The sequence below is a fragment of the Elephas maximus genome, chromosome 5 (genome assembly GCF_024166365.1).
Source record: "Elephas maximus indicus isolate mEleMax1 chromosome 5, mEleMax1 primary haplotype, whole genome shotgun sequence".
In the NCBI taxonomy this organism is placed as follows: Eukaryota; Metazoa; Chordata; class Mammalia; order Proboscidea; family Elephantidae; genus Elephas; species Elephas maximus.
The window spans coordinates 89,488,723-89,505,358 of record NC_064823.1 but is presented as its reverse complement, the minus strand read 5'-3'; the positions used below and the strand labels follow the sequence as shown (position 1 = coordinate 89,505,358).

General features: G+C 37.7%; 1 pseudogene; it reads left to right on the top strand.

Annotated features, from left to right (window-relative positions):
* The window catches only part of LOC126077127 (UDP-glucuronosyltransferase 2B31-like), a 269,121-nt pseudogene that overhangs the window by 103,390 nt on the left and 149,095 nt on the right, over positions 1-16,636 (top strand).

Here is a 16,636-nt window from a genome sequence, read left to right as displayed (position 1 = left end):
ATATATGTTCCAAATCTCGGACTTTCATCCTTACAGGGAACAAGGTGGCTGTTATAATGCAAAGGCAGTTTGGATAGGGATCTGACTGCATTTTTTTTTTTAGCGGATTTACTGGAAAAACAAGTTTCCCAGGTCTGATATCTCTGCTTATTCAACAGAGCCCTCACTGACCCACAACAGGGAACTGAGGGCTGAAGCTACCCCCAAACCACCTAGCCTCTTGCCTTAGGGGTCTAAGGAGGATGACACCTACCAATCAGTAGGGGTACTTGCATTGGGGGCCTAAGGTACAGCTGCAGAGCCCGCCCACCAAGGTGCTATAGGAATAGAGACACACCTACCTCACTGACATTTGGGGGAAGCCTGTCAGCATCCTGCCCCCCCCCGGAGTGTGAACCCCAGCTGCTAATAGAATCTGGTGCATACAACTATCACCACTACATCTCGAGGTGGATAGGTGTTAGGGTGCATCACACACTTGATGACCCAAAATCAGATTCTACTCAAGAATAGTGAATAGACTCAGGCATATATATCTGGCAACAGCCCAAACCAGCTGGTAATAGGTCATAAGTAAGTCAAGGGCTACAACAAACAAGACAGCACAATCTAGTAGCCCATCCACGTATATTGAAAGAAAACAAAACAAGATAAGACTCAGTGAGCAATTATAGAATAAACCACTACTATATCTTAGTGATGGCTCGGAGACAGCAGTCAATATCAAACCACATAAAGAAGCAGACCATGACAGCTTCTACAACCTCCCGAACAAAAGAATCAAAATCTTTCTCAAATGAAGATACAATCCTGGGATTATCAGATACAGAATATAAAAAACTAATTTACAGAATGCTTCAAGACATCAGGGATGACCTCAGAAATGAAATAAGGCAAACTGCAGAAAAAGCCAAGGAACACACTGATAAAACAGTTGAAGAACTCAAAAAGATTATTCAAGAACATGGTAGAAAAATTAATAAGTTGCGAGAATCCATAGAGAGACAGCATGCAGAAATCCAAAAGAGTAACAATAAAATTACAGAATTAGACGACACAATAGGAAGTCAGAGGAGCAGACTCAAGCAATTACAAGGCAGAGTGGGAAATCTGGAGGGCCAGGGAATTAACACCAACACAGCTGAAAAAAAATCAGATAAAAGAATTAAAAAAAATGAAGAAACCCTAAGAATCATGTGGGACTGTATCAAGAAGGATAACTTGCATGTGATTGGAGTCCCAGAACAGGGAGGGAGGACAGAAAACACAGAGAAAACAGTTGAAAATCTGCTGACAGAAAACTTCCCTGAGATCATGAAAGACGAAAGGATATCTATCCAAGATGCTCATCGAACCCCTTTTAAGATTGATCCAAAAAGAAAAACACCAAGACATATTATCATCAAACTTGCCAAAACCAAAGATAAAGAGAAAATTTTAAAAGCAGCCAGGGATAAAAGAAAGGTCTACTACAAGGGAGAATCAATAAGAATAAGTTGAGACTACTCAGCAGAAGCCATGCAGGCAAGAAGGCAATGGGATGAAATATACAGAGCACTGAAGGAGAAAAACTGCCACCCAAGGATCATATATCCAGCAAAATTCTCTCTGAAATATGAAGGTAAAATTAAGATATTTACAGATAAACACAAGCTTAGAGAATTTGCAAAAACCAAACCAAAGCTACAAGAAATACTAAAGGAAATTGGTCAGAAAACCAATAATATCAAATACCAGCACAACACAAGGTCACAGAACAGAACATCCTGATAGCAACTCAAATAGGGAAATCACAAAAACAAATTAACATTAATTAAAACAAAAAAGCTCAAAACAGGAATCATTGAAGTCAATATGTAAAAGATCACAATAATCAAAAAGAGGGACTAAATACAGGTGCATAGAACTGCCATATGGAGAGGGATACAAGGCGATATAGGACAATACAAGTTAGGTTTTTACTTAGAAAAATAGTGGTAAATATTAAGGTGACCACAAAGAGGTATAACAAATCCATAACTCAAAATAAAAGCCAAGAAAAATGTAATGACTCAACAAACATAGAGTCAAATACTATGAAGATGAGGAACACACCATTTACAAAGAAAAATGTCTCAGCACAAAAAAGTAAGTGGAAAAATGAAATTGTCAACAACACACATAAGAAGGCATCAAAATGACAACACTAAACACGTACTTATCTATAATTACGCTCAATGTAAATGGACTAAATACACCAATAAAGATACAGAGAGTCTCAGACTGGGTAAAGAAACACGATCCGTCTATATGCTGCCTACAAGAGACACACCTTAGACTTACAGACACAAACTAAAACTCAAAGGATGGAAAAAAATATATCAAGCAAATAATAAGTAAAAAAGAGCAGGAGTAGCAATATTAATTTCTGACAAAATAGACTTTAAACTTAAATCCACCACAAAGGATAAAGAAGGACACTACATAATGACAAAAGGGACAATTGATCAGGAAGACATAACCATATTAAATATTTTTGCACCCAATGGTAGGGCTGCAAGATACATAAATCAAATTTTAACAGAACTGAAAAGTGAGATAGACACCTCCACAATTATAGTAGGAGACTTCAACACACCACTTTCGGAAAAGGACAGGACATCCAGTAAGAAGCTCAATAGAGACATGGAAGACCTAATTACAACAATCAACCAACTTGACCTCATTGACTTATACAGAACTCTCCACCCAACTGCTGCAAAGAATACTTTTTTTCTAGCTCACATGGAACATTCTCTAGAATAGATTACATATTAGGTCATAAAACAAACCTTTCAGAATCCAAAACTTCGAAATATTACAAAACATCTTCTCAGACCACAAGGCCATAAAAGTGGAAATCAATAACAGAAAAACCAGGGAAAAGAAATCAAATACTTGGAAAATGAACAATACCCTCCTGAAAAAAGACTGGGTTATAGAAGACATCAAGGAGGGAATAAGGAAATTCATAGAATGCAACCAGAAAGAAAATACTTCCTATCAAAACAGCTGGGGCACAGCAAAAGCAGTGCTCAGAGGCCAATTTATATCAATAAATGCACACACACATAAAGAAGAAAGAGCCAAAATCAGAGAACTGTCCCTACAACTTGAACAAATAGAAAGTGAGCAACAAAAGAATCCATCAGGCACCAGAAGAAAACAAATAATAAAAAATAAAGCTGAACTAAATGAATTAGAGAACAGAAAAACAATTGAAAGAATTAACAACGCCAAAAGCTGGTTCTTTGAAAAAATTAACAAAATTGATAAACCATTGGCTAGACTGACTAAAGAAATACAGGAAAGGAAACAAATAACCCAAATAAGAAACGAGAAGGGCCACATCTCAACAGACCCAACTGAAATTAAAAGAATCATATCAGATTATTACGAAAAATTGTACTCTAACAAATTTGCAAACCTAGAAGAAATGGAAGAATTCTTGGAAAAACACTACCTATCTAAACTAACACAAACAGAAGTAGAACAACTAAATAGACCCATAACAAAAAAAGATACTGAAACAGTAATCACAAAACTCCCAATAAAAAAAAAGCCCTGGCCCGGATGGCTATACTGCAGAGTTCTACCAAACTTTCAGAGAAGAGATAACTTCACTACTACTAAAGGTATTTCAAAGCACAGAAAATGATGGAATACTACCCAACTTATTCTATGAAGCCACCATCTCCCTGATACCAAAACCAGGTAAAGACATCACAAAAAAAGAAAATTTATAGACCTATATCCCTCATGAACATAGATGCAAAAATCCTCAACAAAATTCTAGCCAATAGAATTCAACAACATATCAAAAAAATAATTCACCACGACGAAGTGGGATTTATAACAGGTATGCCAAAAAAAAAAAATTTTTTTTTTTTTATGCAAGGCTGGCTTAATATTAGAAAAACCATTAATGTAATGCACCATATAAATAAAAGACAAAACCACATGATCTAATCAATTGATGCAGAAAAGGCATTTGACAAAGTCCAACACCCATTTGTGATAAAAACTCTCACCACAATAGGAATTGAAGGAAAATTCCTCAAAGTAATAAAGGGCTATTTTTATGCAAAGCCAACAGCCATCATCACTCTAAATGGAGAGAGCCTGAAAGCATTTTCCTTGAGAATGGGACCCAGACAAGGATGCCCTTTATTACTCTTATTCAACATTGTGCTAGAAGTCCTAGCCAGAGCAATTAGGCTAGACAAAGAAATAAAGGGGATCTGGATTGGCAAAGAGGAAGTAAAATTATCTCTATTTGCAGATGACATGATCTTATACACAGAAAACCCTAAGGAATCCTCCAGAAAACTACTGAAACTAATAGAAGTTTGGCAGAGTCTCAGGTTATAAGATAAACATACAAAAATCACTTGGATTCCTCTACATCAACAAAAAGAACATTGAAGAGGAAATAACCAAATCAATACCATTCACAGTAGCCCCCAAGAAGATAAAATACTTAGGAATAAATCTTACCAAGGATGTAAAAGACCTATACAAAGAAAACTACAAAGCACTACTGCAAGAAACTAAAAAGGACCTAATTAAGTTGAAAAACATACCTTGCTCATGGATAGGAAGACTTAACATAGTAAAAATGTCTATTCTACCAAAAGCCATCTGTACATACAATGCACTTCCGATTCAAATTCCAATGTCATTTTTTAAGGTGATAGAGAAACAAATCACCAACTTCATATGGAAGGGAAAGAAGCCTCGGATAAGCAAAGCATTACTGAAAAAGAAGAAGAAAGTGGGAGGCCTCACTCTACCTGATTTCGGAAGCTATTATACAGCCACAGTAGTCAAAACAGCCTGGTACTGGTACAACAACAGGCACATAGACCCATGGAACAGAATTGAGAACCCAGGTATAGATCCATCCACGTATGAGCAGCTGATATTTGACAAAGTCCCAGTGTCAGTTAATTGGGGAAAAGACAGTGTTTTTAACAAATGGTGCTGGCATAACTGGATATCCATTTGCAAAAAAATGAAACAGGACCCATACCTCACACCATGCACAAAAACTAACTCCAAGTGGATCAAAGACCTAAACATAAAGACTAAAACGATAAAGATCATGGAAGAAAAAATAGGGACAACCTTAGGAGCCCTAATACAAGGCATAAACAGAATACAAAACATTACCAAAAATGACAAAGAGAAACCACATAACTTGGAGCTCCTAAAAATCAAACATCTATGCTCATCTAAGGACTTCACCAAAAGAATAAAAAGACCACCTACAGACTGGGAAAGAATTTTCAGCTATGACATCTCCGACCAGCGCCTGATCTCTAAAATCTATGTGATTCTGTCAAAACTCAACCACTAAAAGACAAACAACCCAATCAAGAAGTGGGCAAAGGATATGAACACACACTTCACTTAAGAAGATATTCAGGCAGCTAACAGGTACATGAGAAAATGCTCTCGATCATTAGCCATTAGAGAAATGCAAATTAAAACTACGATGAGATTCCATCTCACTCCAACAAGGCTGGCATTAATCCAAAAAACACAAAATAATAAATGTTGGAGAGGCTGCGGAGAGATTGGAACTCTTATACACTGCAGGTGGGAATGTCAAATGGTACAACCACTTTGGAAATCTATCTGGCGTTATCTTAAACAGTTAGAAATAGAACTACCATTCAACCTAGAAATCCCACTCCTCGAAATAAACCCTAGAGAAATAAGAGCCTTCACACAAACAGATACATGCACACCCATGTTTATTGCAGCTCTGTTTACAATAGCAAAAGGCTGGAAGCAACCAAGGTGTCCATCAACGGATGAATGGTTAAATAAATAGTGGTATATTCACACAATGGAATACTATGCATCGATAAAGAACAGGGACGAATCTGTGAAACATTTCATAACATGGAGGAATCTGGAAGGCATTATGCTGAGCGAAATTAGTCAGAGGCAAAAGGACAAATATTGTATAAGACCACTATTATAAGATCTTGAGAAATAATATAAACTGAGAAGAACACATACTTTTGTGGTTACAAGGGGGGGAGGGAGGGAAGGTGGGAAAGGGTTTTTTATGGATTAATTAGCAGATAAGAACTACTTTAGGTGAAGGGAAGGACAATACTGAATACATGGAAGGTCAGCTCAAGTGGACTGGACCAAAAGCAAAGAAGTTTCCAGGATAAACTGAATGCTTCAAAGGTCAGCGGAGCAATGGCAGGGGTTTGGGGACCATGGTTTAAGGGGACTTCTAAGTCAATTGGCAAAATAATTCTATTATGAAAACATTCTGCATCCTACTTTGAAATGTGGCATCTGGGGTCTTAAATGCTAACAAACGGCCATCTAAGATGCATCAATTGATCTCAACCCACCTGGAGCAAAGGAGAATGAAGAACACCAAGGTCACACGACAACTAAGAGCCCAAGAGACAGAAAGGGCCACATGAACCAGAGACCTACATCATCCTGAGACCAGAAGAACTAGTTGGTGCCCGGCCACAATCGATGACTGCCCTGACAGGGAGCACAACAGAGAACCCCTGAGGGATGGGGCAGAAGCAGGAGATCAGTGGGATGCAGACCCCAAATTCTCATAAAAAGACCATAATTAATGGTCTGACTGAGACTAGAGGAATCCCGATAGTCATGGCCCCCAAACCTTCTGTTGTCACAGGACAGGAACCATTCCCAAAGACAACTCAGCAGACATGAAAGGGACTGGACAATGGGTAGGAGAGAGATGCTGATGAAGAGTGAGCTAATTATATCAGGTGGACACTTGAGACTGTTGGCACCTCCTGTCTGGAGGTGGTACGGGAGGATAGAGAGAGTTGGAAGCTGGCAAAATTGTCATGAAAGGAGAGACTGGAAGGGCTGATTCATTAGGGGAAGAGCAAGTGGGAGTTCGGAGTAAGGTGTATATAAACATATGTGACCGTCTGACTTGATTTGTAAACGTTCACATGAAGCTCAATAAAAGTTAATAAAAAATAATAATAATACAGGTGAGGAGTGTGTTTCTTAGGTCAGTCAGATACAGGAGACCAAATGGGCGGCTTCTGTCTGGAAGTAGGATGAGAAGGCAGAAAGGGACATAAACTGGTTGAGTGGAAACAAGGAACCCAGGTGGAAAGGGGGAGTATGCTATCACGTTGTGGGGATTGCAACTAATGTCACAAAACAATATGTGTATAAATTTTTGTATGAGAAATTAACTTGAGCTGTAAACTTTCACCTAAAGCAGAATTTAAAAAAAAAGGCAGTTACTTGGAATGATGTATTAAAAATCCTTCAGTAACACATAAAATTAGAAAACATATCCTTTTATTTCAACCATTTGAATGGCCTAAATCACTAACTAGGCTTGAAATCAAGCATAATGAATAGGTCATCAGGCAGGAAATGACTGCTTACATATCAAATTGTAACATAGTTGCTAAGTTAGAATATATATGAAGATTTTTCATAATTGTGTCATGGGCTTCTATGAGTGCGTAGATAAGTTGACCTGATTGAATCAGCCCTTGCCAAGATTCCACAGAAAAAAAAAAAGGTATGCTAAATTGTCTATGTGCTGAATAATTACTTGAATGAACCTCTTTAAGGTCATAAAAGATGGCCCATTAAAATGGTTTCCACAAAGGGAAGATAATTTCAAAATACAATTAGGTAAAAATGATCTCATATTCCCATTTTTCTTTTTTGTTTAGATTCTGAAAGAGTACAAAGGGGGACTCGTTTGCTTACATAGTCCACATTGAGTTTTATGTTGCTCTCAGAAATATTTACGTATTAGAGTATGTGTGTGATGTCTTGATGCGATTATGATATTATGACCAGGAACATAAGAATGCCCAAATTTTACCCTGCAATTTAAAGGGTTTCCCTAAGAGGGACTCTGGAAGTTATGAGCAGCACCAGAGAGGAATCAAGGTACAATTAAATTAGTCACTGCACAAGAACTCAATATTAAAAATAGAATTTGATAAAAGGATGAGTTGGGCATTAAAATTCAGACCGAGGTGAAATTAGAACTCCTTCTTCCTGCTCTGGCCCCTTCTTCTCCCAAGGTGAAAATAATGTGTATCTTAAAACCGGCTCTGTATGTGGAGACCCAGAAAAAATCCTGTGGAATCCTGGAGAAGAATTGCAGAGGCACCTGCCCCAGGGGACCAGGCTTTGCATCCTATGAAAGCAGTAAAGGGCAATGTTAAGGAAGGGGCACAGGGTTTTGACTTTAAGGTCTCTTTAGCCCTGCCAAGTAAAATTTTGCTAAAGATAATTCAAAAGTGGTTGCAGCAGTACATCGGCAGAGAACTTTCAGCAATTCAAGCTGGATTCGGAAAAGGATGTGGAACAAGGGATATCATTGCTGATATCAGATGGATCATGTTTGAAAGCATAGAATATCAGAAAGATGTTTACCTGTGTTTTCCTGAATATGCAAGGGCATTTGACTTTGTGGATCCTAACAAATTATGCATAACATTGTAGACAATGGAATTCCAGAACACTTAATTATGCTCATGAGGAACCTGTCCATAGACCAAGAGGCAGCTGTTTGAACTAAGCAACGGGTACTGCATGGTTTAAAATCAAGATAGGTGTGCCTCAGGGTGGCTTCCTTTCACCATACTTATTCAGTCTGTGTATTGAGCAAATAATCCCAGAACTAGACTACATGAAGAAAAATGGGGAATGAGGACTGGAGGAAAACTCATTAAGAACTTGCGATACGCAGATGACACAACCTTGCTTGCGAAATGAAGAGGACGTGAAGCACTTACTGATGAAGATTAAAGGCCATAGCCATCCATATGCATTATACTTCAACATAAAGAAAACAAAAGTCCACACAGCTGGAGCAAAAAGGAACATCATGATAAATGGAGAAAATTTTGAAGTTATCAAGAATTTCATTTATATGGATCCACAATCAACACCCATGGAAGCGGCAATCAAGAAATCAAACGATGTATTTCACTGGGCAAATCTGCTGCAACAGACCTCCTCCATGTGCTAAAAAGGAAAGATGTCACTTTAAGGAACCTGACCCAAGCCAAGATGCTTTCAATTGTCTCATATGCCTGTGAAAGCTGGACAACGACTAAGGAAGACCGAAGAAGTACTGTTGCCTTTGAATTACGGTGTTGGTGAAGAATGTTGAATATACCATGGACTGACAGAAGGAACAAACTGTCTTGGAAGAAGTACGAGGATGACAAGACTTCATCTCACATACCTTGGACATTTTATCAGGAGGGGCCAGTCCCTGGAAAAGGACATCATTCTTTGTAAAGTAGAGGATCAGCTAAAAAAAGGAAGACCCTCAATAAGATTTATTGACACAGTGGCTACAACAATGGGCTCAAGCATAATAACAATTATGAGGATGGCACAGGAATGGGCTATTTCATTCTGTTGTACATGAAGTGGCTATGAGTCGGAAACAACTCGACAGCCCCTAATAATAACATTCGTAACTGTGGTCTAATCGATATAACTGTTCTGGTCAATCAGAATAACAACAGTTAATTTCTCAGGGTTTAGGGCAAAAGATGAGAGGCAATCAGTGAAAAGCACTGGGTAGAGTCAGATCAGATGGAAGAACAAAAGATCTTCTGGTAAAGTCCTATTTTTAATTTTCTGGTAGTATCAATCTGAGCTGTCTCACTGAGAAAAAAGTACTTGGCACCTTCATGTCTGATTGAAACCATTTCCAAGTAACCCATACTATATTTGCTCTAAGGAACTGAAATTAGGCTGAAACTAGATTGACAGATTATAGACAGGACACCTGCCACAGAAAAGATTGCTCTAATAACCTAGGCTTCCTTGAGATTTTATTTGATTGAGAAGAGGCAGTGGTGGCATTAGGTACTACTTTGAGCTAGATGTAGCACCTTAAATACATGAGGCATTCCAAATTAGGTTGTTCTGGTACATAAAGTGGAAACCCTGGCAGTGTAGTGGTTAAGAGTTTGGCTGCTAACCAGAAGATCCCCCCCCCCAAAAAAAAACCCAGAAGATAGGCAGTTGGAATCCACAAGGCACTCCTTGGAAACCCCATGAGGCAGTTCTACTCTGACCTATAGGGGCACTATGAGTCAGAATCGACTAAGAAGCTATGGGTTTGGCTTTTTCTTTCTAGTCTATGAAGTGCAACTAGGTAACTTAATAGCAGAAACTGCTAATTTTCGTATTTGAGGTTATTATGATGCCTTTGAATTATGGTTTTGGTGAAGAATATTGAAGGTACTATGGACTGCCAGAAGAATGAACAAGCCTGTCTGGGAAGAAATACAGCCAGAATGCTCCCTGGGAGCAAGGATGGCAAGACTTTGTCTCATATACTTTGGACACGTTATCAGGAGGGACCAGTCCCTGCAGAAGGATATCATGCACAATAAATTAGAAAGTCAGTGAAAAAGAGGAAAACCCTTTGTCATGGATTGAATTGTGTCCTCCAAAAATACGTGTCAACATGGTTAGACCATGATTCCCAGTATTGTGTGGATTGTCCTCCATTTTGTGATTGCAACTTTATGTTAAAGAGGATTAGGGTGGGATTGTAACACCCTTACTAAGGTCGCATCCCAGATGCAATGTAAAGGCAGTTTTGCTGGGGTGTGCCCTGTACCACCTTTTGCCTCTTAAAAAGGAGAGTGATGGGAACAGAGAGCGGAGGGTCTCATACCACCAAGAAAGCAGTGCCAGGAGCAGAGCAGGTCCTTTGGACCTGGGGTCCCTACACAAAGAAGCTCCCAGTCAGGGTGAAGATTGAAGAGAAGACCAACGGAGAGAGAAATCCTTTCCTTGGAGCTGAAGCCCTGAATTTGGACTTTTAGCCTACTTTACTATGAAGACATAAATTTCTGTTTGTTCAAGCCATCCTCTTATGGTATTTCTGTTACAGCAGCACTAGATGACCAAGACACCCTCTATGAGATGGATTGACACAGTGGCTGCAACAACAGGCTCAAACTGCAACGATTGTAAGGATGGTGCAGGACTAGCCATGTTTCCTTTCATTGTACAATGAGTCAAAACCAACTCGAAGTCACCTAACAATAACAACGTGGCCAATAACTACTACAGATGATACATCTTTGCTTGCCAAAAATGAAAAAAAAAACAAACTTTAATCACTTAGTGTTGAAGGTAAAAGACTAGAACCTTCACTGTGGCTTACACCTGAACACGAAGAAAACTAGACCAATAGATAACATCACAGTAAATAAAGAAAACACTGAAGTAATTAATGATTTCATTCCACTTGCATCAACAATCAAAATCCATAGAAGCAACAGTCAAGATTTCAAATGGCATGTTACATTGGGAAAAACCAAACCAAACCTATTACCGTCAAGTTGATACCAACTCATAGCAACCCTATATGACAGAGCAGATCTGACCCATAGGGTTTCCAAGGATAGGCTGGTGGATTTGTACTGCTGACCTTTTGATTAGCAGCCATAGCTCTTAAGGACTGTGCCACCAGGGCTCCTGAATTAGGAAAGCTGCTGCAAATGATCTCTTTAAAGTTTTAAAAAGGAAAGGTGCCACTTTAATGACTAAGGTGTGCCTGACTCAAGGAATGGTCTCTTCAGTTGTCTCATGTGTGCGTAAAAGCTGGACAATGGGATAAGAAGACTGAAGAAGAATTGATGCTTTTGAATTGTGGTATTGCAAAGAATATTGAATACACTGTGGACTGCCAAAAGAAAAAAAAATGATTTAGAAGAAATAGAATGAGGATGTTTCTCAGTAGTAAGGATGGCAAGTTTTCAGCTCACTTATTTTGGACGCATCATCAGGGAAGACTAATCACTAGCAAAGAACATTATGTTTGGTAAAATAGACAGTCAGCAAAATCCTCAAGGAGATGAATTGAAACAATAGCCACAGCAATGAACTAAAAAATGATTGTGAAGATAGTGCGGTATCAGTTACATGATCCATTCTGTAATACTTAAGGTCGCCATGAGCCAGAGTCCACTTGACAGCAACCAACAATAAAAACAACAAAAAAGTCAATGAGAATAATGTGGAAATGTCAACTAGTTTTTATTTTAATACCCGCCATATTATTGTTTCTGGAATTCCTAGCTGATTCATAACATGTTACCATACAATGACAATTCCACTACTAATGCCTCACTGGGGAAAAAAAAAAAAACTAGATTGTGCCTTCAGCAAATTTCTGTTAAAAAAATTGAAAGTAGCAGTGTTCTTCCAGTACTTAATCAAAAATAATTCATATTCTATGCGTAAGGAAAAGAAATTATTTTCCCCAAGTAGAATAGAATATAATATTATTGACAATTATTAGAATATAATATACTTTACTGGTTTTATACTTTCTACTTTGTTATAAATATATAACTCTTCATCAAAATGCTTTATGAAAAAGTAAACGTAAGCAAATTCTCACCTATTTTCCTCAGAAAATGCTACAGCAAGAAAAGATTTTTCCATAGTTAAACCAGGTGATTTGTTATATGAGATGGCCCCAGGAGGTAAATCTGTGGGAATTTCAGTTAACTTTGTGTTTTAAACACTACAGTTCTGATTGATTCTTGAACACGTCTTAAATACTATAGTTCTTCGTTTACAATCTAGTTGCCTTCAGCTCTTCACAACAAATAATAGCATTTTATATTAAACGCTACAAAAAATACATGATAGATGAGTACTTAGATATATGGTGCTTTAATTTGTTTTAACTATTGGTCAATACTCATTATTTAACATTTCTGGGCAGAAGATAGCCTCTCTGCTCATTAGATGAAGCAAGGCAAGATGACTTCTTAGTATCCTTTAATTTATGAAAAATAATATCAATCCGTTATCTTACAGAAAAAAGCATTCACTTCATCTTTAATACGTTGAGTGGAGATTCGATAGCAAGACACCAGACATATTGGGACCTAATACTTGGCTGTATGAGTGGATTCCCCAGAATGATCTTCTTGGTAAGGCTGTGAGAAACAAGTACTAAAATTCTGAATAAGAGGCTTTTTAAGGAATAATAGTTCACAGCAACCAAATCCAACTTCTGCTTTGAAAACATTGGCAATCAGGTGCTAATTACCTCTGATCTATAAATTTTCAATAACTTATGCATTGTCTGTCTTTCTTGCCTCCAGGATTTCCTACCTCAAATCTATCTTCCCCAGTAATGCTATAGTTCTTTATCTAAGGTGTTATAGGAAAACAACACTATTTTCCTTTGAATTTTCAGTGGCTCACACTGCCTACAAAGTAAAGTGCAAACCTAATAGGACACAAAATACTTTGTAATCAGCAAAAATCTACCATTTCCCTTCTATTTCCAAACATCCCCTGAGATACTGCATATACCAAAGAATCATTTTCTTTACTCTTAAGAGATAATGTTCCTTCATGCTTCTGTGATTTTGAACATGGAGTTGTTTGGATCTAGGTTTCTCCCACACTTTTCTAACTGACAAATCAACTGGACACCAAATCTTTCTTCCGTTTCCTCCTACAATGTCCTCTGGTAATAATTTCAAGGTGTATATGTGATGCCTTGAGTACATTAATCCTGTGCAGAAAATATTGCCTTCTGTATTGCCTTATACTATCCATTTCTACTTTTGATTAAGGGACTCAGAACTTTTTTTTTTTTTTTAATTTGTTTCTTAGGTCATCAAAAAACCAAAGCTTTTATCACTCTTCGTGGAACCAATGGCATCTAAGAAGCCATTTACCTTGGAATTCCCATGGTGGGACTCCCCATGTTTATTGATCAACCTGATAACTTCACTCGCATGGAGGCCAAGGGAGCAGATGTCCACTTGAATTTGAACACAATGTCAAGCACAGATTTGGTCAATGCATTGAACAGTTATTAATGACACTTCATGAAAATAACATATATTTTTGCTAGGTAGTGTTTATAGATAGCTTCTATTATCAACAGCGAGTTTGAATATCATCTCAGTTTAAAAAGGATAACTTGAAATTCACTTTTATTTTCAAGCAGTAATTTCAAAGTTGTATTTTAATTCCACAAATTTAATTGCAAAACAATTTGTGCAACAATTCCATTTTTTTTAAATTAAAAAATATACAAATATTAAGTAGGTAATGTCAAAAACCTAAATGCTTAGAGAAACACCAAAAATTAGTGTGACAGAATGCATTTATTGTGAGCAAATACTATTCAAATTAGGCAGAGGCAACCCTAAGGTATTGGGAAGGTGGCCCAAAGAGGGCACAAGGAAATCAGGTTATATAGGTCATTGTTATGCTAATTTCCCAAGAGATAACATCAAACTATGTGCAGGGTTCCAGGCAGTTGAAGACACAGAGTCACTAATGATAACACTATGCATTTTCCAGTCAGATGCTGGGGTTCCTAATTCTCCAAAAAAGCTCAATGCCTAAGATAAAATGATCTCCTCTAAACTGCTTACCAGGCTATTGTATGACTTGAAGAAGACTTTAAGAAAATATTTCCTTAAAGGTCAAGGTTTAACAGGACACCTAAGGGCAGGTGGCTTGGATGGATCACCCCAATTCTGTGAACCCAGAAATCTGGATTCCAGGAGAATCAGAACAATTTTGTCTATAATTGTAAGAAGTACAGTTTTTTAATATGATAGACTTCACAGAAGGGAAGATATCTGACACATAAAATATTTCAATACAGCTAATGTAATTTAATTATCAACCCCCCCAAAAAAATACAGACATTAAATTACTGAAGAAAAAGCATTTTATAAAATTCAACATTTATTCATGATATTTTAAAAAAATATTTGCCAATCATAAATATTAAAGGAAATTCCTTAATCAGATAAAGGTTACCTACAAAATATCTATAGGAAATATTACACTTAATGGCAAAATAGATAAAACTTTCCCCATTAGTCATCAGAAAAATGTAACATCAAGCTTGATTGCTATACCACTACGAAAGCATCAAAATATCTATAATTTGAAGAGGCTGACAATACCTATTACTGGCAAGGATGTGGAGAAACATGAACTCATGGACACTACTGATGGTAATATAAATTAATAAATCACTTTAGAAAACTATTTAGTAATATCAATGACACTCAAATATGCATGCACCTTTCATCCATCAATAAACTCAACAAGCAGAAATCTAATAGCAACATATAAGCATGTGCGCCAAAAGACATATGCAAGAATATTTATAGCGATAATATTAGTAAGAGCCAAAAAATTAATAACTCAAATGTGCATTATTCCTAAAATGAACATGTTAATTATGGTATTCTCATACAGTGGAATACTATACAGCAGTGGAATTAGCAGACAACTGCTATACAAAAAAATAGACACAAACAAGTACATACCCTATGGGAATGGTGACTGGAAGTTTCCATGAGATGAGGCGTGCTTCTGAGGACCTCGTAAAGCTCTGCATCTTGATTTTGGTAGTAGTTACACTGGTGTTTTCAATTTGTGATACCTTATTTTTTTATCTAGCTGTTTACTTATGACATGCATTTTTCTTATTTACTTTACACTTGAATTAACGGTTTATCACAGAAAATATAATGTATTTAAAATTATAGGAATCAAATAGCAAGACATACATAAAACAATGGAGAAAGTACATAGGTGTGCTATCGTAGTGTGCCAGGAAATTTCTGAGGGGTGATATTTAACCAAAACCTCAATCAAAAGGTAAATATGAGTCTTGGGATGTTGCAAGGAAAACTGTTCCAGGAAAGAGTGGAAAGGTGTTGTGGTAGGAACAAGTTTAGTATGTTCAAGAAACAACAAGAAAGCCAATGTGCTTATTGGAGGCTGTGCATGGGACAAAGTGATGCAAGTTGTTGCCAAAAGTCTGATCATGCAGAGTTCTGTAGTCCAAAGAACAGATTTGTATTTTATTCTAAATGTGATGAGAAGCCAATTAGAAGTTTTTAGTAGGTTAGTGTCTTAATCTGATGTATATTTCAAAAAACTCACTCTGGCTACTAGGGGTAAAACAGACAGTTGAGGGTACAAAAGAAAAATGGAAGCAGAGAGACTATTAAGAGGCATTTTATTGAAGGCAGAAAGAAGGAGGCAGAATAGAAAGATGCTTCCTGCGAGGCCTTTTTACAGCAAATGCCCCCCCCAAAAAACCAAGTGAAACGAGTATATTTATGACAAGCTGGGATCCCTGAGCAACAAAAGCAAGCTTAGAAAATGAACTGAGGGGGAGGTGGAGGAAGTGACGGTTCAGAAGTGAAGAGGAGTTACTGGACAAGAATCACGAGGAGCCCTCAGGGACCATTGTTGGGAGCAGCAGCAGCGGGCTCGTACTAGAGTTCAATAGCAGTTTCCTCACAGAGAAGCACCAAGCCACACAGCCTACTCAAACCTCGAGAACCAGAGAAGAACTGTGCTCTATGCAAAAGCTAAGTACTTGCATATAATTTACCACGCCCCCCTTCTCCCAAGCTGGCTTCGGTGGCTGACTTCCATGGGTCTGATCTAGGCCCTGATGAGTGCCTAGAGCCATTCTCCCATCCTTGGAGAAGCAATAAATTTGAAATTGGGGGAGAAGAAAATTTGCCAGCTCCACTAACTGGGGGAGCGCAGGACAGAAGCGGCTCCT